Genomic DNA, 26753 nt, shown 5'->3' with positions numbered 1-26753 from the left:
GGTAATAATTTTCTTATCAATTATTTTACAGTTTCGGAGAGCAAGTGCAAACATAGGCCTCAGTTATATGTTCTTGGTGAAATACATGTCACCTTGTGGAGTCTTCTGTTGCTCTAATCTATATGCTTGAAGCAGACAAGGTTTCACACATTTTTGCATTGATAACAATTCAGACCAGTTAATCCATTTTCCATTGACTTCAACAAGATATTTTTGTCTACACAACAGCTGCTGACTGGATATTTTCTCTTTCTGACAATTCGCTCTGTTCCCTAGAGATGGTCTCTGCAGATTGACCATTTCTTTAAAACTCAGACCACCTGATTTCAATGTCAATTTAATCTCCATTCTTTCCAAATTTGACATTAAAGGTAAGAAAGCCAATGGGACTTAAAGACTGAAGGTTAAAAGTCTTGCAGACTGATGAATGAAGGTTGGTAATGTAACATCTTTCTCAAATTTGTTTTGGGACAAGCAGTAATTAGCTTCTGATTTTAAACAGCAAAGCAACTTTTAGGCACCTACCAGTTTTTAAATGTGTAGTGGAAAATTCTTGTTATGATAATCTGTCAGATGATTTTACCTCACAGTGACACATTCTGAGGCACAAAAAATATTTCTTCAGTTTAGTGGTGATTAGTTTCTCCTACTTCGCCAGTTCAATTCTTTCTCAAGTAACTTTAAAAATGCCTCAACCTTCTAAATGCGCCCCATAGCAGCACAAGGAGTAAAAAATTAGACTGTTCTAGCATTTTGAAAAGCATTGTATTTGGAAATTTTGTTCCTGACTCTTAGACCTTTTTTTTGGCCCCCAAATGACCACATTGCTCCTTAAGTCTCCATGAGGCAATGTCAGCTGAAGTACTGTCCATCTACGGCCCGAAATGAATGCTGGATGATGAATGGAGTGAAACTTTTAGAGTCGTGTGTCAAAGGAAGTGAAAGAAGAAGGACATAGAGAGGAGAGTTGAGGGGGGAGAACAGACTGGTTTAGGGAGAATCTGTGCTTCATATTAATGGGAAGAATGAAGGGAGAGAACGTCAAAGGAGGACTGTGGAGGAAATAGAGGGAGCGTTTAGTTCTGATAGATATTGATAGAGATTGTAATGAATGTGGTGAGGGCATGGCACCTTAAAGCGCTGCAGTGGTAATGCAGGGTGACAGTGTATTTGTACTAATAACCCCTTAAAAGTGGTGATAAAATACTCCACTCCCCTACTGGAGCCCCTGATGGATGAGCTGGGAGTAATTAAACTCCATTAGACTGCAGGTCCACTTACCGTGCGTCTATGCGTGTGTGTCAGTGTGCGTGCGTGTGTGTGTGAATGTCTTAAAACACCTCTCTCTTTAGGGATCAGGCTAGTTGGGGTAGAAGGGCAAGTGCACAGCCATTGTCTGTATGTGAATGAGAACTCTGCGCTGGTGTGCAGCAAAACATATGCTGCTTTTGGAAAAACCTGCAATGTGACACATACCCCACATCACTCGGATCCATGAAGCCGAGTGTACACGGGCTTCTCACTCTGGTGAATTCCCAAAGGTTGGGAGTGCACAGTAGGTGCAGTGTCAGTGTTGTTGTCATCCGACACGTCGCTGTGTTTTGCCGCTGACAGGGAGGCGCGCTCCGCTGCGTTGCCGCCGCTGTTGTTGTTGTTGTTTTGGGGGGTTTTTTATACCACAGGAGATGTTTGACTCTACACTGAGCCAGGGGAGAAGCCTACGGCAAGACCACCTTACCAGACTCTCTGGGAATAATGTCCCTGCCTCTAATGTCATGTTTTCGCTTGGTACTCACCACACACAGTGCATGCATCTGGGAAGACATACAGGTGCATCTCAATAATTGCAATAAATACATTTTTTTTATGTTGATGTTGATGAATACCTAACATCAACATAGGTATCGATGTTAGGTCAATACATAGGTATGACCTAACATATAAACTTTAGTTTGTGATTCAATTTCCAAACAGTAGAAAAGAAATATAAGAACTTTTCTGTGTCTTTTTCTTTTAAGGAACTGTACAAGATTATTTTTATAACAGAACCACTATGTATGTTTTTGGAAAGTTTAGTGGAAGGAGAATGTGTGATAGACAAAGCAATAAGGGTTTGAGATGAACTTTAAATATGTAGGATGTTGTATTTTTCATGTCCAAAACTCATACAAATGGATTAACAATAAAAGTTTTCAGTTGATGAGAAGAATCTTAAGCTAATAAGAAAAAAGAAAAATCAGTGTGTTAATCTGGGTGACGTGATTTATAAACCGTAGCTAAAGTCACAGCTTCAAGAGCCACCACACACACGTATCCAGGACATGAGGTGCATCTGTTTTAACTGTATCACTAAAATCAAATTACAAGTCATAACAATGAAATAAAACACAATTTTAAAAATATTAATATATTAGGTAGGTCTTCATCTCATTCTGAAAAGTTAATTTTTTTCAGTGACTGAATTCACTAAGCGGAACATGCTGTGTAGATTAATGACACACAGACTGATGTTCTCAAGCCTTTATTTCTATTAATTATCATTTTCCTCTTACATTTAATCGAAATTACATTTAAGATTAAAATATTGCATCAAATCATCAAAAAATATTTTTTAAATATATACATGCAGGCTTAATGAAGCTATGGTTAGTACCTGCTTTAAGGTTATTTCCAAATGTACTTTTAATCTAACACGCGAAACTCATCAGAAAATATATTCTAATTTGTTGAATAAGCTTCATCGCTTTTTGACTTGGTTTACTAAAAAACTTTCAGTGACACTCAAAGTAACTAAGATGCAAAGTTAATGTGACATTAAACAAAAAAGTTGCAATGCAAACCATCTAGTTGCATTAAAAATATGTAAGTTCATTTAAAAAAATAGATGCATGTGTGTCTGCAGTGCATTTAATTCAAGAGGCCCTGCATCACTGTGGCCAGACAGGTCATGCTGCTCACCAAGTCTCCGTATTTAATGACCCTCCTGGGATGCCTTACCTGATGGGCCAGCTCCGAGCCAGCGTGTCCAGGTGCTACAACATAAGCATTTCATTAAAAATTGAAGGCAACGTTTTGGACTAAAGCTCAGAGTAAAAGGAGAAAGCGAGGATAAACTGGATGTGTGAATACAAAAAAAAGAAAAAAGAAAGCAAAAAGGGCTGCACATTTCTTGGCATGACTCCAAAACTAAATGTATGTGAGCCGCCTTCTTACTGTTCTTCATTTCTGTATTGTTTCCTCCCTCGCTTCCCTTTTCTCTCTCCTCTCCCTAATCACACTGACTTTATTTGACCTTTCAGTGGCTAATTAGTTGGCTCGTGGAAAAGGATTGTGGTAGTATGTCTCTCATGCAGATGACGATGGTGATGTCACTGTGTGTTTTCATGTGACTCGCGGTTGTGCCTGTGATGAATTCAGTTTTTCTGGATCACTTTTCACACCACTAAAAAATCAGCTTTGAATCAGATCAACTGCACCTGTGAGCTAAATTTAACTAACTATAAGTTCATATTTCTTTCATTATTGAATTTCAAGACTAGGTTAGATACTGCTATGATTTAGCAATAATTAAGCCAATGGGCATTATTTGTATTATGATGGGGAGAATTGATAGTATTAGTTGCAATGACTGAATGAAAAGCACACACATTTCTTATTTCACTCAGTACAATTGGATTTGTTTGTATGTGCGCATGGTAAATTCAGCCGAAAGGGCTTTATAAGTATTTTTTTTTTGGTGTGTGAGTAGCCAAATATGACTCAAGTCTGTTCTTTGCGTGTTGATGTGTGCCTTCAGGTGCACTGTTCTCCATTTCATGCATAGAAGATTTAGGCTCCTCACACATATGCACACACACCCGTGCACACACCCTCACGCACACACACGTGCACACAATCGAGGGGAGTAGAGATGTGGTAAATGCATGTGAAATATCCACCCACGTACGCAGACACTCCGGGAGGAAGAACCAGTAAAAGCAGGTGTGTATGTGTCGGATGCTCAGTGGGATACGGTCAGTCCATCAGTCTGCTGCCTCATTATTACAACAAACATATGTTGTTTCTGAGCAGAATAATTAGCTGAGGAAAGAAAGATTAATAACAGGTTTTTGCAGAAGCTTGTATAGCAAGTTGGTGATTGGAATCATAGAGGATTTTGTTAGAGAATATGAAATATTCTCAATGAGTAATGCTTTAGTTATTTTAGAAATTTTAGAGCCTTCAGGTTGAAATGAGTTAACAAAAGTAATGACAATATTAAAAACTGAAAAGAAAAAAAAACAACAGAAAAGTACATCATAAAAATATTCATGTAACAATAAATAATTATTTTTCAAATATTAAAATTCATGCCATCAAAACCTTGTTATAAAATACATTATACCCGATCTGGTTTTGTTTAGTACCAAAATAATTTAGGAAGATGTTTTCAATTTTATTGCTAGTCTTTCCCCTCCCCTGCCTATTGCTGGACACTGTTCATCAGAAAAATCTCTTTATTACATTTATTACAGTTTTGTTTTAAAAATAATTCAGAAGATTAAGTATTTTTAATTAATAAAGTATATAGTATAAGGGCGCAACCCGCCTCATCCTCACATGCTGCTGTGTTCTTTATTTGTCTTGATTTCAGGGCCTGTTTTGAAATATTTCCAGTTGCAAAAATCTCTGGTAGTCGTGAGTTGAACCCTAGATTAATGCAGTCCACTTTTTTTTTTTTTTTTCTGAATTTTTTTTATCAGTAAAACTTTACTGTGGCCCTACCTTAGAAGTTAATTATCTAGCTTCTTCTTCCTAAACCTTTTTGTGTAATAGAATAGTAACAACTAAATAAATGTCATTTCATATGTTATACAAAACAATATGTAATTAGATTTTAGCATTGATTGTTTTTTGTTTTTAGATTGTGTAACACATTTTTACGTTTTAGTTTTAACTCTTGCTCTCTCATCTCGTGCCTGCTTCAGATGTTCTGATTTTTACCCCAGCACCTCGGTTTCTGACTTTTTCTTTTCTTTTCACTTCAGACCCCCACTCCTTTGTCGTTTTAGATGCTACACTCCCTCATCACAAAGATTGATCACTTACCAAGCAAACGGCTTTGCATGAAGCACGTCTCACTTCAGCTGGTACAGAGCGCTCTGTTCCATCAAATCACAGTTCATCTCTCTGCAGCCAGTCAGACGCCTCAAACAACAACAACAAAAACAGAAGTCTCAGTTTCTTACCTCAGCGCCTGAGAAATACCTGCTGCTCTCCATGCATCAATTAGATGCTGATGTGAGGAGAAAGGACAATCTATAGTTCGGAGGATTTATTCAATTTGCATCCGTAATTGCGTGCAATTTACAAACTCATTATTTTACAATTTAGTGCATTTAACAGCAGCTGGAGGGCAGATAATGGTGAGGCTATAGGGGGCCCCAGATGGGCATCCCAAACATGATGCAAAGCACAAAAATAATGATGTTCATCTGTTTGACTTTAAAAACTCAAATAGTTAGGAAAATAAGAAAAAAAATGAAAGCTGATGCAGGGGATAAGGAAGCTTCTATTAATGCAAATTAATTGTATTTTCAAAACCTGAATAACTTGTGATAAATGAGCGGCACAGCACTGATTGGTCTCAACTGAGTTTGAGACCAAACTCAGTTGAGTTTGGTGGAAATATTCGTTTTAATTATTAATGATCAGCTTAAGAGAGCTGTCTTCTCAGCATCAGAGGCCATGATAAATCCTGAAGACATTTAAGCCATTTCAACTTTCTCAGCAGATTTCTGTGGAACCGCTTTAGTCTGTGACACTTTGAAGGTGACATAGCAATGCGACCTAACAGCCTCTGCACCTTTATTACATTCAGCAATTCAACAAGAGCCCATAAAAGAGTCGCTTTTCTTTCCTCTCTTTTTTTTTTTTTTTTTTTTTGCTGGAAAGGTGGGGGGCTTGCAGCTTTTCAGGCCCTTCTGGAGTCTGGTTTGATCTGTGGGCAACACGGCCTTGTTAAGCACTAATAAAGTCCAAGGATTTTTTTTCAGTGTATGATGCCGTATTTAAAATTGGATTTTTGTGTGCCGCACCACACGAATTATTCTGTGATGGCCTCTCTCCTCCTCTCCTCTCATAAGTGATTGTTTACTGAGTGCTTTCCGCGTTTTTTTTTTTTTGTTTCTCTGAGCTTGTAAGTATAAAATTTTAATTAGGAACACTGACAGGTCTGGCGCATGATCCAGAGCCTTGCATCCATCACAGGAAGAAAAAAAAAGAGGGGATTGGGGGCAGACGGAGAGGGAGAGATATTTTCTTTCTCATCTCTCTCCACTTCCACGTCCACCTCCTCCCTCCTGGATCTCCCCTCTCCTGACGGGAGCACCGGACTTGAGCAGCAGGTGCCATATTACTGTGTACAGAAAAGCAATTAGCCAGCATATTGGATGAATGAGGAGTGCATTAATATTAGCAAGTGCATTTGTCAGTGGCGTTTGATGCGAGTCCTTTTCTTTTCTTTCTGCAACATTAAGATTGTGGCGCTCATAAATTCACTGCTTAAACCGCCATCTGCTGCGCTGTCAGCCCACACCGAGGAGAGCGGAGAGGAGAGGGGAGCCATTTATTCCCCTCTGTCTCTCTCACTGGGGAAAGAGAGTGAAAGACAGATAGATAAGAAGAAAATGCATTCATTCCCTCCCTTTCTTTGCTTTTTCTGTGTTTTTTTTCCCTGTGCGTGTCCCACAGGGAATGTGGAATGTGTATTAGGATTTATGGAGATGCTTGGCGCGCACCAAGCGACCGTGCTCTTAAATCTGGCTCCTTTCCTATTGTGTGGAGCGCTACCTTCTGCTTACCGACACACACGCAGACACAATGTTCCTCATTGTGCTCGACACAGAGATAAATTCCTCTGTGCATGCCAATTCAAACAAGCCTAAGGAATAAGTTGCAATGAACAGGTGGTATTGTCATCGTAACTCAGGCGAGGTGTGTGGTTGAAGGTTGGGCCTCATCCTGACCTCTGTCTGTTTTTCGGGTTTTTTTGCATCTCTTCCATTACGCATAGCTTTAGCTACACATAAATAGCCTTGTGACATTCTGGGATTTCTACCACAGTGAACAAATAAAAGTAACGTCCAAAATGGTATCCATCTTTAGCAAACATCCAACATTGAGCCATTCTTTCTGTACTAGTACACCAACAGTGGTGTATATCTTAATTCTCGTAAACAATCATGCTGCTGTCAATGCTCTAGAAATTCCCCTTTTGAGCATTCTGCAGGATGAAGGAGATACCAACGAGAATATAGTCCTTGATAGTTTAGTTCCCAACTTTAAGACCTGTTTTCCCCACTTCTTTCTCTGCCCATTTCCTGTCTGGTAAATGTGCATCAAGGCCTCTAGTGAAAAAAAAAAAATCTCCTCATCACTTACACCTTATAATATATCAGTAGTGTTTGATAAAAACAAACAAACAAACAAAAAACAGTTTTTGTTAGAAAATAAAATCTGTGTTAAAAGGACAAATATATTTTAAAGCAATAAAACTTGTGTTAGGTTTGAAGAATGAACCAGTAATAAGTAACGGGGTCTTTTTATTATCAGGAAATAATTTCAAAGGCACTTTTTGACAACAATAATGCCTTTAAAACCTCTCACTCCCTCAAGGAATGAAGACAGTGTTCTTTATGAAACAAAAAGACATTTTTAATTTTATTTTTGAAAGGCCACTGAGGTCAGCTCTATCTGAAAAGCTTACTTACATCTTATTATCCTCTCAAAATTATTAAACTTACCCTTAATGTTTTCATATTCAGCCCTTTTTGTGTTAATGTAAACCAAGAATTTGCATAATGTTTTTTTTGTTTTTGTCACAACTGAACCTTTTGGGTTTCATGCCATTTTTGGCATTTTGTTCCATCAGCTATGTTGGGGAGGATGCATTACCATGCATGGATGCATTATTGCATAAACCTATTATCAGGTGCATTATGTGGAATTATTTTTAGAGACGAGGGAGGGAAAGCATTGCTCTTCACTCCAACCCAGCTCTTCCAGGGCTGGCAGCAGTCGGCATTGTTTCCTCCAGGGGAATTCGTTTTCATGTCCAGGTATCTCTGTGTATGGTGTGTGCACATGAGGCTACTGGTGGGTCAAAATGGTAGTCGACAATGTCACATTACCACACACACATGTACGTTCTGTTTAATAAGAAAGGGAAGAAACGTATCATGAAAGTATCGGAGAAAGATTACTGTCACATGTTTGTCACAGATACTGTGAGCAGAAGGGGATGGGAATGCCAGAGGTTGGATTAACTCAACTCGCAGTAAATGCTCTGTGGCCTAATCTGAAACTGGGAGGTGGTGGGTGTAGAACAGCAAAAAAAAAAAAAAAAAAAAAAAAAAAAAAAAAGCCATACATTGACAACATGGAAAATGAATGAACACATGAATGGTACATATTGAATTGTTTTAAAATTATTATTCACATCAGATAAAATAATTTCAGAGACAGCAATATCTAGTTCTGTCAGCACAAGGCTGTATTTCCCAGGCCTAAACACGACTGGCGACTGAGTGCAGAGGGGGATCGTACTGTCACCTGTTTTAAAGTGAGTCTGTCCACAGCTGCTGTAGCCAGTCTTCCAGATTTGGCATATTGATGCAGACACACATGTGGACAGGTGTCATTGAAAAACTCTACCACTGTGCTGTCTCAGGAGGTATGAGATATGCAGACACAGAATGGCACTGATGTGGTGCTGCACTTCTAGGGTCCGACAAATTAGTACCAGATGTGACCCAAAGTTATATATGATTGCTTCCTACATCATGATGCCCTGAATAGCACCTTTCTGTCTCTCCGCAACACAAGCTGGACTGGCCCTTTACCCTTGGTGTCAGCGTAAATGGTTTATTACTGAGTGTAATGACACCACTCATCATTAGTCCATGCCCCCTTGTTACACCATCACTTCAAATCAAGCTCTCTTTCCTCTGATATTAATAGGAGCAAATTCATGGAGCAGGGAATTGGTCGTTTGACTGATTGACAGAAACTGGTGCAGGATAACATGGGATGTTGGAAAATGTTTCTGTAAATGTGTCTATGTGGTATATAGGGATATGTTTGGGTATTTGGCAAACTAAACAACAAACTATTTCACTTACAGTGCTTCATTTTGGGCAAATTTCTTCTAGATTTTCAACAAAGTCCTTCTGAAACACCTAAAGGCTCCCACGTACTTCACCGGTAGTCCTGGAATCGGCCTTCATTTACATAGAGGTATGATACAAATTGTCACTTTATTCGCAGCAATACATCCACCTGCCAAATTGAATAACTGGCCCTGGTTAAACTATTTCGGAAGAACTGAAAAATGTTGAGGTTTGGCTGTGTTTTATGCAAAAACTCACAAAGCAATACAAGACCGCAATGTTGATATCTCACTTCAGTTAGTCTGATTCAGTGATCTAGTTTTGGTATTTGCAGGAGGCATGACAATTTTTTGAGGAGTGAAGCAATTTAAAAGGTTCCTCAATAAATACTTAATACAACAATAAGGCTGTCAAATGGCTATTACCTCCTGGACGTTAATCGCTATGCCATTTATACTCAGAAGACCATCCGCAGAAAAAGTGTGGCACGAGCTCAGTGACCACTTTGTGAAATGAAACAGAGGGTACAGTTAATAGTGAATTTAAAAGGAACCCACTGTTTCTGATGACTTCCGCTGACTAATTTTACTTGGATGCTTTGGATTTGGGAAACTAATTATTTACATAAAATGTTTGGATGCATGTCAGCAGAAATCACTGCCACATTGAGATCATTTGGGATGTGCATGTAAAAGGTGATTGCAAAAAATAATTTTACATTTTTTGATCAAAAACAGTGAAGCCAACTCATCTTTGTTAATCTTTAAGTTGGCTAAGCAGACCCATTATGACTCCTTGTCATCTAGTTCACTTAAATCAGCTCATCTGGATGGCATCATAGACATGTGGATGCCATATTGTGTCTGTCAGGGCCGACTGGTGCCACATGGTTTTGCATCGTTAAAGTGGTACCTCTTGAAGTGTTGCGAAGTCAGCACTTTGCATGTGTGAACTTTTTGACTGCTAGAGTCCCCCATGGACTCACACCATGTTATGTGCAAATAATATGGAGCCAGCTTTAAACAGTAATATGTAGAGGAAGGCAAACGTTTTATCAAACCCAAATCAGCCGTGCGAGAGCCTTACATCTGTGTTGAATCATAGCTGATCGACCTTCCCAATCGACCATTTTGGCCCCGTCTAAAATGCTCCATTTCCTGAGTAAGCTCCTTTCACTAGTAGTCATAACCACTCTGTTTTTTTTTCTTCATATATTCTACTTTCTTAGCAGTTCTTTCTAAACACCGCCTCTGCCAGGTTTAGCTGCCTTGTCAGTGGTTCGGCTGCTTGAGTCTCAAAAATGGCCACATCTCTGGCCTTAAGAGCTGATCAGAGAGATAAGCACATTTATGTCAAGCTCGCTTGCTTATCCACAACGTAGACAAATATATAATGTGTGGCAGCTAATGCTCGAGTTCAGTCCAGATTTATGACCACAAAATCCCATCCAGTCTCCTGCACATTCTTTGAAAAGGGAAAGGGGGAGTAGAGTTCAGATATCCTTGCCACAATGACCTGTGTCCTGAAGAAAAGATAGCTTTCTCTTTTACCGCTGCTGCCCTGTCATATTGTAATTCTCTTTCCTTTGTTTTTTTTTGTTTTTTGTTTTTTTTTGTTAGTGATGGTTTAACGCTCTCTTAGACTGGATATTTAATGGGCTAACTGCAGTGTCTGCACAAGGTTATTGCTTATAATTAGAACAATGCTCTTGCCTTTAAACCCTTGTTGATAGAAAACTTTTGTTTTCTATCAACAAGGGTTTAAAGGCAAGAGCATGGAAAACAAAGGTTTTCTATCAACAAACCCTGAGATCTGATGACAGGTAAAACTTGTCATCAGATCCCACTTTTGTGACTTATGCGTACATAATTTATTTTGTTACTTTTGTTGATGCTGTTTGTGTTAGTTGGAAGACCATACACACAAAGGCTCATACTGCTGGATTCACCAAGGTCATTGCAAAAAAAGGAGGAAAGGAAGAAGTGTCTCACAAGTCTTTTGATCTTTTCTAGACATCCATGCACTCACACTTAAAAGCAGCTCATCTGCACTCCGGCGGCCTTTAAGCCCTCAGATATATAATTTTCTTCAAATGGACCTTTTCGGACTAGTTTTTGTCTGCGTCTCCGCAACCCTCCTTCGGTCTGAGCTGCCAGCTCATTCTGTCGTGCTCCATCTCTCACAAATCACCCCGCACAATCGTAGAGGGACAATTTGTCAGCTGTATGCATGAGTAAGCAACAGAATTCACCATCTATTACTTTGACTGGACAGTGGAAGGCAAGTAGAGAGGACATGCTTGTGTGTGTCTGTGTGCCTCCCCTTAGAGAACCAGTTGCAGATCAGCCGAAATGCCTCTTTGCAAAGCGGGGACATTTTGGCGGTTCATCATTTGCACGTATTCTGTGGTTTGATTTTTGAGTTGTGTGGTTTCAGGGTTTTGGATGAATAAGCCTCAGGGCAAATTTGTGTTCGGCAAAATGAAGAAAACACAGATATCAAAGTCATCCTTGAGAGACCACAAGCCGCAGAGCTCTGTGTTGACTTTTGTTTTCAGCTTTAGCTATATTGAGAAATTATGTTTTCTGAGGATTAAGAGCTGAGCCTGCTGTGTAGGGTGATTTTCTAACCATTCACTTGTCCAGCAGGCTGTAATGAAATGAATCTTCACTGCCCCGGCTGCTTGTGCACGCTGCTATTAAAAGCTTTCCACCTGTGAACCATTTGGAGACTTAGCAGTAGGCTCCATTCTGTCTCTTTAGCACATATTGGCTCAGTGTTAAGGCATTTTTTATTTTTTTTGCCAGCTTTAGTTTTGGAACTGTGTCATGTTAGCAGGCAGTCGCATATTTATCTGCTGTGCTGTGATTTTTGCAAGTACAGTTTCCAGTATTCGCCTCCGCTCATAACAGCAGTTATTTTTGAACCATATGTGTGTGTAAAATATCTAATCTTTGTGTTTCTCCTGACTGCTAATATTGGTTTCAATGGATATAAGCTTCAGAGATAACATATTCCCATAAGCACAGGAAGGAATGAGCTGCAGGGAGACGTTTCCAGCTGCTATGACACAATTTTGTTTTTCTGTGCAGTTTAAATCCCACTATTCTCTCCTGTGTTTCATGTAGGCACGATTCAGGATTTTTGGATTTACTTATTAGAACAGAAGCAAAACTACAGGGAAGGAACAGGTTATACAGGCCCAAGAGAAACAGTTTTTTAAAAAAAAATGTTTTATTGATTGAAAAAGCCTCAGACTTTTATACTCAAACAATATCTCAAGCTTTGAACATCTGAAAGAGCAGTGCTTCAACCATTGAGAAATGCAAAGCATATATACCATAACTACAGACCAATCAAAACATAGCTGTCCAGTTAAACTGGGAACATGAAATAGAAAAGCTACCAAAACCAACTATGTGAAAGTTGTCAACAGTAAAACATGGTAGTGGCACCATCATGCTGTGCTTTTCTTCAGCAGGGAAAGGGAAGCTGGTCAGAGTTTCTAGATTATGGCAGCATGTTGGAGTAGATCTGTTACATTACTTCTGATTTCTGTTCATAATTCTTTGAGTTGAGGCATGGAATGTTTGGGCAATTATCCCTTCTCAATTTAATTGTTCTGCTACTTTAAGTACTTACATTATTTCACCTTTATTTATTCATGGTGTCCAATTGAGATTCATGTGAGATCCACTCTATAGTTGCAAATGTTCCCAGGTCCTTTGGCTGCAAATAAAAGCCCAAATTATTAATCCTCCCCCACTGCTTTTCTGTATTGTTGGGGAAACCCATTCTTCCGAAAACTTCATTCATTGTTTATGACTCACTGTTAGATGCTCTGACAATCATCTGATAAAACTCAATTCAATTCAGGATCCTCCTACAGCTGTTCAAAACATACCAACCCTTTACAAATCATGTAATTTCCAAATTAAATCCGGATCCGATCATTATAATGCTGCATTTAAACTATTTTTTGTTGTTGGAGATTAAATTCAACATGTTGGTGGGTAAAGATACATTGTTCTTGGCTTTAGCTTCAAGCCAGCTAGTTTATAAACTTACTGCATAGGTAAGTAAAAAAAAAAAAAAAAAAAAACAGAACACTTTTGCACCTATAAACAGACACACACTGACACAGAGCCCTTTATTTACACACTCATCTGCAACAACACACACATCTGTTGTGGGAACGGCTCTTGGCCACAGGCAGTTTGCACATTAAGCTAACCTTGATCAATAACCTGCTATGGACCTCGGCAAAATCCACTGTTTTCCCAACTGCTGGTTTTCGATATCACGGCTGTTTGAATGCCTTAGCCACGGGCCAGCTGCGTGTACAAATGTGTGTGTGTTTGTGTGTACATGCGGGAGTGCGTGTACATGCATGTACAGCTGCTGCATGATTTAACAAGAGCCTGTGAGCATGTGCAGATATGTATGTGTGCACTTTACACATCTTTGTGCATGATTTCCAGCATATCTGCACGTTGGTGTTTTCTCGTGTGTACATGTGTGTTTGACTGAAGCCTCGGGGTCCGCTGTGAACGGTGCTAACTGGCCCTCTGAACTCTTCCCTGTGAAGAGAAAGGAAAAGCCACTGGGCATGTACAGACGACAGCATGCCATTTACCTGGGCTACGCATGGTTTTTAAAACTGGCAAGAGGGACTTCCATGCACACACATGCACATGCACACACATATAGTTGGGAGGGATACACTTGCCTTTTGCCTCTAACGCAAAAGCACACCTTTGCTCCCTCGCCTCAAACACAAACACACTTCAAAAGTTTTTTCTTTCATTTTTTTTCCCTTTTTTTATTTTTGGAAGCGATGCAGCCAGTGCTACCCCTGCGTTTAAAGAGCCTAAGCACTCTCTTCATGTGCCCTTTTCTTGCTTCCTGCCTCTGCAAAAAGGCCCCAGTGCGGCAGCAAAACTTACTAGTTTACATCCAGCTGTACAACTGGCAAGCCAACCTTTTGGCTTTCCAAGGTGTTCATTTCACAGTGCTCTTTATGTGCAGTAAAGAGGGGCCGTGCATTCGGCCCTTGCTGCTTCTTCTTCTTCTGCAGCTTGGCACTGAGATGAGTAAATGGAGGAAGAATCAAGCAGTGGTAGTTTTTGGCTGTGGAGGGGCAGATAATTGTTGAACAGAAGTGAAGTTTATCAGATAACTACAGCAACGTGTCAGAGGTTTGCTGCTTTCTCCAGTAACAAGCGTTCGACTGATTTCAATATTCACTGGGCTGAGGAAGGAGAAAACAGTCCGGCTTTTCTGATTCTGTATGTGTGGGTTCATTTGTCTTAATGCACCTGGCTGGATTTGTGTGTGTATCTGTAAATTGGTGGTTGAATACAGATGACCCAGATGTGTTAAGTGGGTCATGGGAACAACGCCACCCACACAGTGGAGGTTATGTGTTGTACTGTGTGTATGTGTGCATGTAGATGGGGTTAGGACACTGGGGCAGTGCCCTGATTATGCTAAGATTAGTTTTGGGAATTCATTTCCCCTCCATCTGAGCTTTACCACCACACCCCTGCCCCCTCCCCCATTTCTATTCCATTCTCATCATTTAAAGAATTGCTACTTTCACTTTTTTCTAATGTATAGTTGTAGTAATTAAATCTTTAAAACAGCTTATCACTTTTGACTGAACACATATTTATTTGGATCTACCTTTTTATTGGCATCCCTAATAGAAAACCCTTAATTTTTAGATGGTGCTTCACATGGGAACATTGGAAATTCAACCCCATAAATAGAATTTTAATACTCCACAAATAATTAAATATAACATATTGATTGGTATAAAACAACATATTTTTTTAATGTATTTATACATTTGCATTAGGTTTCTTAAAAACGTGCAAGGCAGAAAGTTTCTAATTAAACAACTAAGAAGTTCTGCTGAGAAAGATGTTCTGACCATGTAATAAAAGAGTGTGAAAAGAATGTCGTCTTCAAAAAAAAGTCCTTTAAATATTTATTTTGATGACAATTGTTGGTTGTCTTGTGATGTATTCTTCTGTGTGAATCTTGGATTGGATTTCAGAAGAAAGCAGCTTCTGGGGAAGGAGTCATCATGAGATGATGGTCAACCAATCAGAAGTGGTTGTAACACGTGAAGGTAGACAGCCAATGAAAAAAATGCATTAAGAACGAGACCCAGAAATGAAAACAACTAAGGCTGTAGATAATTCATGCATATGCAAGATTTCAAGAAAAAGGCAGGTTTACCTTTCAGTTTAACAAATTCTTCTAATTTCTAATTGAATAGTGAATTTCTATATATATATATATATAAAACCAAGATCCTTCTAATATAAAGAACTGACTTTCAGACATTTTCAGGACACAACAGTTTACATTTGTCTAAAAATCAAATAATAAAAATAGACTTTTCACATTTCCCCGTAACACTGGCAACTTCCTTGGTTAAAGTTGCCAGGAAAAAACCCAGGGAACATATCTTAATGTTCATCTCAATTAAACTTTGAGCTTTTCTGCTCAGCTCATAACTTTATTTTTTTATTTTTTTTATTTCAATTGTTCTTGTGAATGTGTTACTGGTAATTGTTTTTTTTCCCACTTGTTTTCTTTGGCTATACGGTGTGGAGTTGTTTGCAGTAAAAGATTTAATCAGGTCCTCTTCATTATCCCTTGTATTTGCTTTTTGCTTTTAGTCGACTTTTCTTTTTTATCTTCATTCATGAAATGTTTCAATCTATTTACTTCTAATTAATTAAATTACAAAAATAAGCACATGAATTGATGGAACAAACAGGATCTATTAGGTTTAAAATGAATACAAAGAGGCTACGAGGCAAAAAAAGGTACAGAACCACTAACCTATTTCTCTTAGCTGCCTGTAAGTAAGACAATAGAAGAAAACATAGGAATGTTTTTTTTCTTTCAAGAAGCAAAAAAGAAAAGAGAGAAACTCTCTTTGAACACTTGTATTCCTGATCTTCTTTATTGCTGCCTTGCTAAGGTAAACTGAGAGCTCATCTCACTTCACCATAACAGACCAGTGCAATTTTTAGATGTTTCGCAAAGTGTGAAGGATAAAAGAAAAGCTATGGAGTTTCAATAAAGGAACAGTTCTGACTGTTCATCTTCCACTACTGAACTGAATTCAGTTTTGGTATTGCTTTAGTCAATACGTCCATCTTTTTTTCAGTTTTGTTTCAATCTATAACATTTGACCTATTTTAGAGATGATGTATGGTTGTTTATGAAGAGAATATTTCCCTCACACCAACTTGCAGTAATAAAAAGCTGTGTTTCATCCAGAGGTCTGACTGTGACGACCCATCCTCTTGTCTCATTTGGGTGTTTTTCTGGTCGTGTCCTCAGTGTGAGTGAAAACGGGGCCCGGAGCCACGAGTTGGGAGGAGAGATGGCAGCCAGGGCGGCACGCTGACTGGAGGAGCGCCAGCTGCTCTCAACCAGGTAGGGATCGGTGCCAGCGTCGTTTCCGTTTCACACCCTCCTCCCTGTGTCTGTCTGAGTCAGTGGCCGTCACGCTGGCTGACATTCAAAGTTTGTTACCCACAGAACAGAGTCACCGCTTCGTTTCCATTACTTTATCAGTCACCCTTCACACACAGCCTGATACAGAAGCAGTGTTAGTTGACCCAGACCATATTGACGTGGTTGGCGAGTGTGTTAAGTTGAGTAAACCTTTTAAGAGCTATTTACAGATCCTGATTGATTGTACATGGGCTGAAATAAATTAAATTACAACACTAAAATGGTTTAGACTTTCTACACTGAAAGAAAGTTATTGGAAGAGCTTAATGAGTTCAAATCTTTTTCTTACTCTGTTTAAGTCATCTATATTTTATTGACTCGATAAACAAGATTAACATTTCACTTTAGTGCAGTTTATATTTAACTTAATTGGCTTTTCTGAAATCTAAAATGCTACTTATTCTCCCTTGGACCTTAATCTTAATTGTTTACCACATCATTTACCATTTAAGATGCAACAATTATAAGCTTAATGCCACATAACAGAGCAGTAGAAATGCTTTTAATGTGCTCAGTCGCAAAAAAAAAAATATTTAGAAAAATGCAAATGCAAGTAATGAGCATCAAACCAACAGCAGATGAAAGATGTTCATATTTGAGAGGAAGAATGTGCATTAAAGGGATTATTTCATCATTCTTGAAAGTTCTCCCTTTCAATGTTCTAAGGCCTGCAGCTTACATTGTTTGAAAGTCTAAAAGGAAGTACATTAGAAAGCGTTAAAGAAAAAAAGAGTATTAGTTAGGCACCAAGAATCCCAAACTTGGATTTAATTACATAACAAATGATTACCTAAGAAGAAAATCTTAGGTAATCAGCTTAATGGTGAATTTGGAATTTGGATTTTTATTTTTGGTGGTGAATTTGGAAGAACTCTTCTCTGTTTGAGTTTAAAGATGTAGCAAACCGGCACCGTGCTGAGGGATTTAGAAGCGCTCTGCGCTGAGCCCAGTTTGTCTGTAAGTGAGAGTGATGACATGTGACAAAAAATTATAGTTTGATAGGATAAATTCAGAAATTACTCAGGTTTTAGTAATTTCAGAGATAGCCACATGAATGTGGCAATTTATAATTTATGATTCAATCTCTGTTGGAGTTCTAACCAGAAGGATTATTACTCTGATGCCCACTTGTATTTCTCCGATGAACTGTCAACAATAGACTTTCAATTAGGTAGCTGGGCAATAAATATGCAGGTCCTTATTGCTTGAGACTACTATTCCATGTGGAAATACAGTTAGTCAGTATTTTCTGAAATACCTTGTCCAGCCTGTTTAGCTCTCACTCACCTAAACACACTAAAACCCTTTCTGAGAGATTGCTTATTATGCCGCAAGCTCCTACAATTTTTAGAGGTTGTGTACTAAAATAATAACAGCAATCCTTGGATGTGAGTAGCATAGATCATGTGTTTTCACACTGGTTTAACTTTAAGCTAAAGAAGAAGTATAGCTGTTGTCTGTGGAAAGAAAAACAACAAAACAAAGTTAATTTTTGGCTATAAACAGCATAATTGCACTGAAACAAAGACTTTTGTAAGACTTGATAAAGATTTCACAAAGAAGATATGCCAAAACTTGTTAATTATTTGCTTATGTTAATTTAGGGTAATGCTACATTACTGCCCACATGGAGTCTAACACGGTTTTGATGCTGCCAAAGGACAGTCACTGTAACTGGCTCCAAGACAGATTAAGAACATCAGGTGTTTTAATGCTCTGGCCAAACTGCCCTCGGCAAACATGCTCCAATGTTTATACGGCTCAGCGAGAGCCAAGCGATCCTCTCAACATGCAGGTCAAAAGCTATGAACTCAAGAGTGGGCAGTTGCCAGGGAACATGGAGCACACGGCCTGCCAATTGCAACAAGCCTGTGGCCAGACGGTGAGTGCAGAGAGTTCAGGAACAGCCAAGTGGTGTCCAGTGAGGGTCCCACGGCTTAGTGTTGGCCAAACAACGCCTCCGGGTGGGATGGATCAGCTCACTACTGGATATGTTTCTGAGTTTGTAAACTGGGTAAATAGAAGTCAAAGCCTGTCTACTGGGGTTTTTCTTTCTCTGTTTATTTGTCAGGGTTGGTCATGAGAGGATTATGGTGTATTGCTTTCCTGTTTTTCATATCAGGTAAGGATTTAAATGACTACACATTTATCAATAAAATACACAAATTGTACACTTCCTGCTGCTGCCATAGCTCTGGAGAATACATGTGTGTATGAGCCCTGTCCCAAGCAGGAAGGACATCAGCAATGAGTTACTGCCAGTCAATCTGAGAAAGTTATAATAACATTTCCAAACAATTTAAATTGCACTTGTTTTCCTTGAGTGAAAATCTTTCCAGCAATGAATGTTTTAGCGTATTTAGCCGAAGTTCAGTCTGTGCAGAATGTCTATCTTAGACTCTTCAAACCTCAGTTAGCTTGTTAAAGGGTAAAATGAATGACAGGGCAGGTTGGAAACTAACAAGTTTTGCTTTACCACAGTTGAAATATGGTGACTTGACTTGGGTTTTCAAAATTTTATTTAAATAAATAAAACCCCCTGGAACACGGTAGTGGAAGGGTGATGATTTGGGTTTGTTTTCTAGCTATAGGATCTGGGCAATTTTCAGACATCAACTATTTAAGAGTCAAATTTGAGACTGTGTGAAGGTTGATCCAAACTGTATAAGTAGCATGGAAATAATCCCAAACACAGCAACAAATCCACAAGGAAATGTCTGAAAAAGAACATCAGGATGTTGCCATGGCTCAGTTAATATCCAGCTCTTAAGCTGATTGAAATGTTGTGTTGCTAACTTGAGTGAGCTTTCCATAAAATAAGTCTATGAACCTTAAACTAAAGCAATGAATGAAAACAACTGCAAAGAAAAGAAGACCATAGTTTCTCCATAGTGATAAGTCAGATTGAAAATAATTACTTCTAATCACTTCAGGTAGAGCATTTTTCATAAAAACAGACACATTTTAATATTTTGAATTTATTTGCTTGCTACTCTTTGCTCATTGAAAGCCATAATATTGAAAGCAGACAATGTTTTGTCTTAATGGTCAGTACAGGTCCTTGGCTCGACTCTGTGTGCTTGGCACATTGACTGTGTCGAAGCTAATATCTTCAGCCAACCTCAACATACAGCACAGGTACCATCAAGCTAAATAAAACAGCATATATTTGCTCCTGTAAAGGCTAAGCCAAATTTACAGCCAAGTCCACTTAAACACTCAATTTGGCTGAATATGTGGCGACATGGCCAAAATCATCCTCAGCCTCTTCATGGCCAAAGACATTTACATCCCAGACCCACTCATTGGGGAAGCTTTGAACCTCTTTGGAACAATCCTTGGGAGACAGAAACGAAAAAGAAGGAGCGGAGGGAGGAGGCGATGTAAAGCTGGACAATCAAATATCGCAGTGTTTAACACTTCATTTTCAATCCCTGCCGATCCCATTCTCTGCCACTGTTAATTGCTGCTCTGCTACCTGCCACTAGTGATTTCTGAAATGACTTCTGAATTGAAGCATATGGACGAGGAGCCGCGGAGGGAGCCACGGACGACTTGAGGAAGGGTCCCATTAAATAAGAGCTGGCTAATTACATTGTCCTCACTTTTTGTCCTGCGCTATCCGGGTTCTTGCTGCCATTCATATATCTTTCTGTAATGAGTAAAGCCAGGGCCTGGCACCTGCGCTCGGTAATTAAACATATAAATTCTCCCCTCACAGAAATATGTGGACTCACCAGGATTGATTTATAGGGCTCGCTAAATTACACTGTTGAGCTTATTTTCACTGGCGGTGTTCTTTCAAAGGCGGTAGAAGAGAGTGAGGCTGTTTTATCACTTCAATGGGAGACAGATTTTTTTTGTTATGTAGTTGTTAGATGTGCTTTTTTTCTAGTATAACTGTGAAGTTGATGATAGTAGAACCTAATAAGAGGCCTTCAAGATTGAGGAATGAGCGGTTACACCACCACAGCCAAAAACAGCAACACAAAAATCCTTTTAAAGTATATCACAGTCAATGTGGTTCCAAGCAATACACTTCTAAGTCACATTTATGGTTCCTTGTGGTTAAAGCTTTTACTGTATTCATCCATTTTTCCTTTCCTCTCTTTATTCATATGCACCCTATTTAGCTAGATTTCATGCTAAGTTCTCCACGTGTAGACATCATACTCTTATCAATTTTAAATATTTACTGACATGAAAATGCATGTTAAGTTACAGTTTTCATACAAAGTGTATGTCAACTTTGCACTGAATTTGATTTTTTTGCAAAAATAGATTTTTGCAGTCTCAACATAGATTTCATTGCATAGGCCATTCTAATGCATAGATGTTTGATTGCTATCAATCGACTGTAGCTCTGGATGAAGGCTGTTCTGAAGGTAAACCACAGCATGATGCTGCTGCCACCATTATATTTCACTGTGGAGTTGGTTAATTTTTTGGGTATTATTCTTGCTGTTTGCTCACTAACAGGTCTAAAAGGGTCTTCACATAACTGCTGGATTCACACTGAAATTAAATTACATTGACAGAAACTATTTGCCAATGAAGCGACTTCCAAAGAAAATGTGTTATTTTAGGGGTGAAAGAGTAAAAGGGGGATGGATGCAAATGCACACCACTCTTGATTTGTTTTATTTTTTTCATCTGGAAAACATTTGGAAAATGTTTTACTACAATAGACTTATAGATAAACACAGTGATGGTCATGACTATTACCTGGCAACATTTGCAAAAGATTCAAGGGGTCTGAATACATTTGCAATGCACTGTTGCTACTGTAAAACAGCAATTGTTTCCACTGGCATGAACACATATTTTGAGAGACATAAAAGAAAGGCATCCCACCTCAGTAAAACAAAAATGTTGAGCATCTTGATCTAAAACAAACATATTTTACTGTATTTTAAATAAATAACTTCAATTTTTGATATTTCCATAGAACTATAGATCATTAACATATGATGCAGACCCAACCCACAGTTAGATTTGGTAAAACAAATTAAAATTTATTGATATTAATTTTGTCCCAGATGATAAACGCATGAATTGCCTATTCCCTAGTAGAATTGGCAAAGGTTATACAAAACTGGCTGCAAAACTACAACTATTGCATCTATGAAACTACAGTAACTGTAACATTAATTACTGAATGAAACAGGATATAAGTGCTAAATCATGAAAGCCTCAACAGCAAATAAGGTTCTTAATTATATAGTACCCAAAACAAAAGTATGGCCACTTTCTGTACATGTTTGTTTTTGTGTTCTAAATAGATTTGCTATGTTGAATCTGTTTAACATCTCAATAACCATGTGTAACCTTCAATCGTTTCTCTGACTGATGGATGCATATCCCAAAAGAGATAGCTGGATGTCACAATTAATTGGATATACTTTATTTGGAATGGAATCCAGTGCTACAAAACTGCCAGCCTGTTAACCTCTATTTACTTGTCAAACCATCACCTCATTTGCTTGCCCATTAATATTTTTTAATGTGACATTTCTTTCTTTGGTTTGCACATTTTTTTTGTTCTATTTTTCAGTATTTCTTTTCTTTTGGCCAAAGCCTGCAGCATTCGCAGCATTCCTGACACTTTTCGTTAATAACTCATTGGAAAGTTAATGAAAACAGCACTCAGGCATATCCGAAATGATTGTGCTCTTTGTCATGCTAATAAAGTGAAAGATGTTCGTCCAATGGGTGAATGCGTGCACATTACGGGGAACTTGTGATTATGTGTGCCTGTTGCACCACATTCTTTTTACCTCATTTTATTCTTGTTTTCTGTCACCTTCTCGTTCTCCCTGACAGATGTTTCAACGTATTTATTTCAGGGGTTGTGAGACTGAATCAAATGGGTTCTTGAGCTGTTAAATGTAAAAATCTAGTTGCCACTCTTTGACTGACGAAAGATGAGCAGATTCTAAAATTATTTAGAAATTAATGACATTTTTTGTGGCACAAAGGTGTGCAGAGATGTGTGCAAAATAAGTCAAAAATGCGTTGCTCGGTGTGCCAGAGGCTGTTTTTATTTTTCATTCTTTGTGTTTACATGAAGTCACTTTAATATGGTTGAATCCACAGTTCATCTGCTTTTATTCACAAGCTTCTTGTTTTGTCAGAATTGCAGACAAAAAGTGTTTAAATGTACAGTAGGCCCTACCAACTTGCTGGCTAGTATTCACAGATTCATCTGTTTCATGGATGTTTATGTGGAATGTCCCCCAAATTATTTGTGGGATGTCCTCCTGAAAATGTATTTATTTATTTTGTAGAGTATATCTAAAATATTAGGAAATGAAGCTTGGGGAGCTGAAAGGCCAAAGTGCAATGCATCTTAACACAACATTGGCTCGTGTTTGGAAGACAGCCAATCCAAGAGCGTCAATCATTTTCCTTGATGCTGATTGGCTGTACTCCAAAGAATAGAGAAAAGGAGACTATAAATGATAGCTTCTGTGGAAATGCAAAGATAGATTCTACTGTGTATTATTAAATAATAGGAAATATTTGATGTTTAGAGAAATGAAAACGGAAGTTATAAGCACTTTTTTAGGAATCTCACATCTTTGCTTATTTTAGTTATTTAAATGTTTATTTGGGCCCCCATTTGAATTAGACATGGAAGAATTGTTTTAAAATAATTGAACTATTGTTCCATGTTTAAAATGCTGACTAAACCATCCCATGGTGAAACATTGTGATTCCATCATCAGCTTGTGGGAACACATTTATTCATATGAGAAAGGGAGATTGACAGTAAAATGGGAGATAAACACAAGGTATTCCTGCAAAAATAACACCTAATCTAGGCAGTGAACCTACTTATTTATCCAGCTCTACAATGAAAGGGTTTAAATCCAAGCATATGCTCAATCTGAATATAATTAAGAATCTCTGGGAAGACTGTGTAAAGTTCAGTCTCTGGTCTTGGTGGAGATGAACACAGAAAAACTTTTTGTAGTGAGAAGTTGTTCCACAATCAATTCAGAGCGCCTGAATTCAAATGAATCCTACACTTTTCAGAGTTTTATTTGACAAGTAATGTTGAACAGTGCGTATATTTTCCCTTCCATTAGCTATTATACTTTATTTTGTGTTGTTCTATCACAAACATTTCATATAAAATATGTTGGATTTTGTGGGTGCCACATGAAAAAAATACAAAAATGTTCATTTAATTTTGCAAGGCACTGTAGGCTTTCAGATTTCTGCTTAAGACATCAGCCTTCCTTTTTCATCTAGAAAGAATAAACGAAATTCTTATAATGTTTGTTGATTTAAAATTGTAAAACAACCCCTCTGTCTTTGATGACACATTTAAGAAGTGAGGAATTAAAGGAAAACCATGGGCGAACTGTTCTCGTATTACGAGTTTCATAAAATTATGCTTGAGTCCCTGGGAGAAACGCCTGATTTTATCCCTTTCATCCCTTTTCTTAGTCCAAAGTGGGGTGCCGGGTAAAAAAAAGAGGATAGAATATCCATAATAAAGCTGAAATTCGCATCATTATCCCGAATCATCCAAACCTTTTTAAAAGCATGAGGAGATAGTTACTGGTGTTTTACATGAATTTTGGCTGTGAATACATTTGTCAGGTCGAGCCTCTCTCACAAATGCATCATCTTTTTTTTTTTTTTTTTTTTTTTACTCACACTCACACACTTTATGCAATGATGGAATAAAATGACACAGTGTGAGGAGCATGAACACTCCTACAGATATTAAAAATGGAAAAATTCCGGATTTGCATCCGTTTTAAGTTTTGGCCATGTGACCCAAGTAAATGCACATTTTGCAAAATGTCCGTCTTTAGAGAATCCAAGAGACACTTTTGTCTATTTTGGGATGTGACCCCCGTCTCACCCTGCTGCAAGCTGACAGCAGTGTTGAGAAGACATGAGCATGGAGTGAAAATGATTAAAAAAAACCAACATGCTTTTCAAGTTTTGACAGAAAATGTGACTGAAGAAATCAAATGTTGGTTGCTTGCAGGCGTTTTTATTGCCTGATCCATGCTAATACTGGTCACACGTTGCTCCAAAAATAGAGAATGAGGGAACGAATGAAACAAAAATGGTCTCAGGTGTATGTCAGAAAGTTTTTCTTTTTTTTTGTCTTTGCAAATGTGACAAATTTCAATTATGTGTTACGACGCTGTGGCCTTGTAGTAAAACTACGAACGAGATTTCCGTCACATGTGAGGAAAGCTAATCACAAGTGTGAACAGCAAAGACTGACCAAGGACTTCATTTCTTTTGTGAACATCCGTGCAGCCTCATATGTTTGTGTGTGTGCACTGGGGTGTAAATGCAGACTTCCCAGCTAACTGAGGAAGAGGTGGGGGGAGGACATCTGTTTGCCTGGAGGTGGGGGCAGGCTCATCTTGCCGTGTGTCTGTGCATGTGTGTGTCACAAACACATTGCAGCCCAAATGGCAGCAGGATTGGCAGTATCTTCTGGAGTCCATGTTGAAACAGGTAACTGCCGGAGAAGGCAGAGGGAGGGCACAAAGACAACAACAACACTTCACTTAGACCTAATTAGGAACTGGCATGGCCAGAATCTCTGCAATATGTTGCACATACGCCTCTGTGGTTACACAGTGGACTTTGGGTTGGTTGTTTGGCTCAGTGCTCATGAACGGTTCTTTGAATAATGCATGGTAAGCATTTTATTAATTATTTTTAAATTAATGCGGTGCAATATTTGGTTCTCAAATGTGAATTTAATGCTGATTTTCTCTAATCCACACAAATTGAAAATTATTCATACAAGTGTAATTGTATACAATTGTATTCTTTGACTTATCTTTTCATTATTAAGACCATGCTTTTTTGAGAAATAGTACAAATCCTTTAAAATCCTTTAAAATGATTGATTTCTGGAAATGGAGCTGCATTTAACCATAGTTAATCTATTTCAGTAAAATTTGCCTTTATCCTTATTCAAGCCTTTTTGATGTGTGTTTGTGATCATTGTGCATTTGGGACATCCAAATTGGGCAAAGATTCATTCACTGAACTCAAGCCATAGATCAAAATGCATAAGAAAAACCCAGGAAGCAAGGCTATATAATAAATTGGAATATGCCATATATAATACTTTTCATAGAAAAGTGAATTTAAAATTAAATTGGACTGAAACTCCCATTCAAGCACACATCAAAAATAGTTTCAGACTCAATAAAGGAGACTACTATTAAGCTTCTGGAATGGCCCCAGTCTTAACAAATTATGACATTTTTGCAGATGTTTTTTGATGGCTACAAAAGTGTTTGTTTCTCTGCAACTTGCTAAAGGATATTCAACTAAATATCAGAAATGAATTATGTAAATGTTTGAGCCTGTGAACATATTTATGACCCTCTGGATTTAATTGTGTGGTGCAAGTTGTCGTGATCGGACCGTTTATGCAAGTTTATGTAGAATTAGCAGAATTTAGCTAATTGCTTTTTTTTTAGTTCAACTTCCTGCCAATCACCTTTGGTTTTCTTCACAGTTTTGTGTCTGATTCAATTAGCTGTTGAAACCGATTAAATGATTAAATACTGTATATTATCTAAGTTACTGAACAGACTTTTTACTTTTAGCTAATTTAACCCTTCATGTTATTTTGCTGTTTGAAGAATGTTATATCATTACATAATTGTAGTCATTTTCCTTCCACTCATTTGAATCCTTATGCTGGACTAGGAAGTGAATCTATTGGTACATCAACCCCACCAAGGTTATTCACTGGTTGCCACTGGCTTTTCTTCTTTCTTGGGGGATGATTTCTTGTAAACACCTTTCGCACACTCAAAGTTCCTTGCCAAGTTCCAACCCCTCCAACATCTATTCCTCCACAGGCGTCCTCAACGACCACTGACCCACCCCCTTCCTGGTGAGGAGGTCAAAGTTCCTAGTGAGAGGTTGGGGCTACCCTTCAGCACTTTGACTCAGACTGTCTTCTTCTCATTCTAGTCTCCTAAAGGCTTGATCCAGGGTTATAGGGGGAAGATGCAGAAAGCTGCTGACGAGGGCAATTCCAACCTCCAAAGGCACTTA

General features: G+C 38.4%; 1 long non-coding RNA gene across 1 annotated transcript in view; it reads left to right on the top strand.

The window, feature by feature from the left end:
* The window catches only part of LOC129359510 (uncharacterized), a 108779-nt gene that overhangs the window by 16834 nt on the left and 65192 nt on the right, over nt 1-26753 (top strand). Inside the window, exon 2 of the long non-coding RNA XR_008605920.1 lies at nt 16515-16610. This is a non-coding gene — a long non-coding RNA (uncharacterized LOC129359510). The remainder of the gene's footprint in view (nt 1-16514; nt 16611-26753) is intronic.

The sequence above is a fragment of the Poeciliopsis prolifica genome, unplaced genomic scaffold, assembly GCF_027474105.1.
Source record: "Poeciliopsis prolifica strain line A6 unplaced genomic scaffold, Auburn_PproV2 SCAFFOLD005, whole genome shotgun sequence".
Taxonomy (NCBI): domain Eukaryota; kingdom Metazoa; phylum Chordata; class Actinopteri; order Cyprinodontiformes; family Poeciliidae; genus Poeciliopsis; species Poeciliopsis prolifica.
Note: the sequence above shows the minus strand (reverse complement) of the source record. Positions and strands in the feature narration are given on the sequence as shown.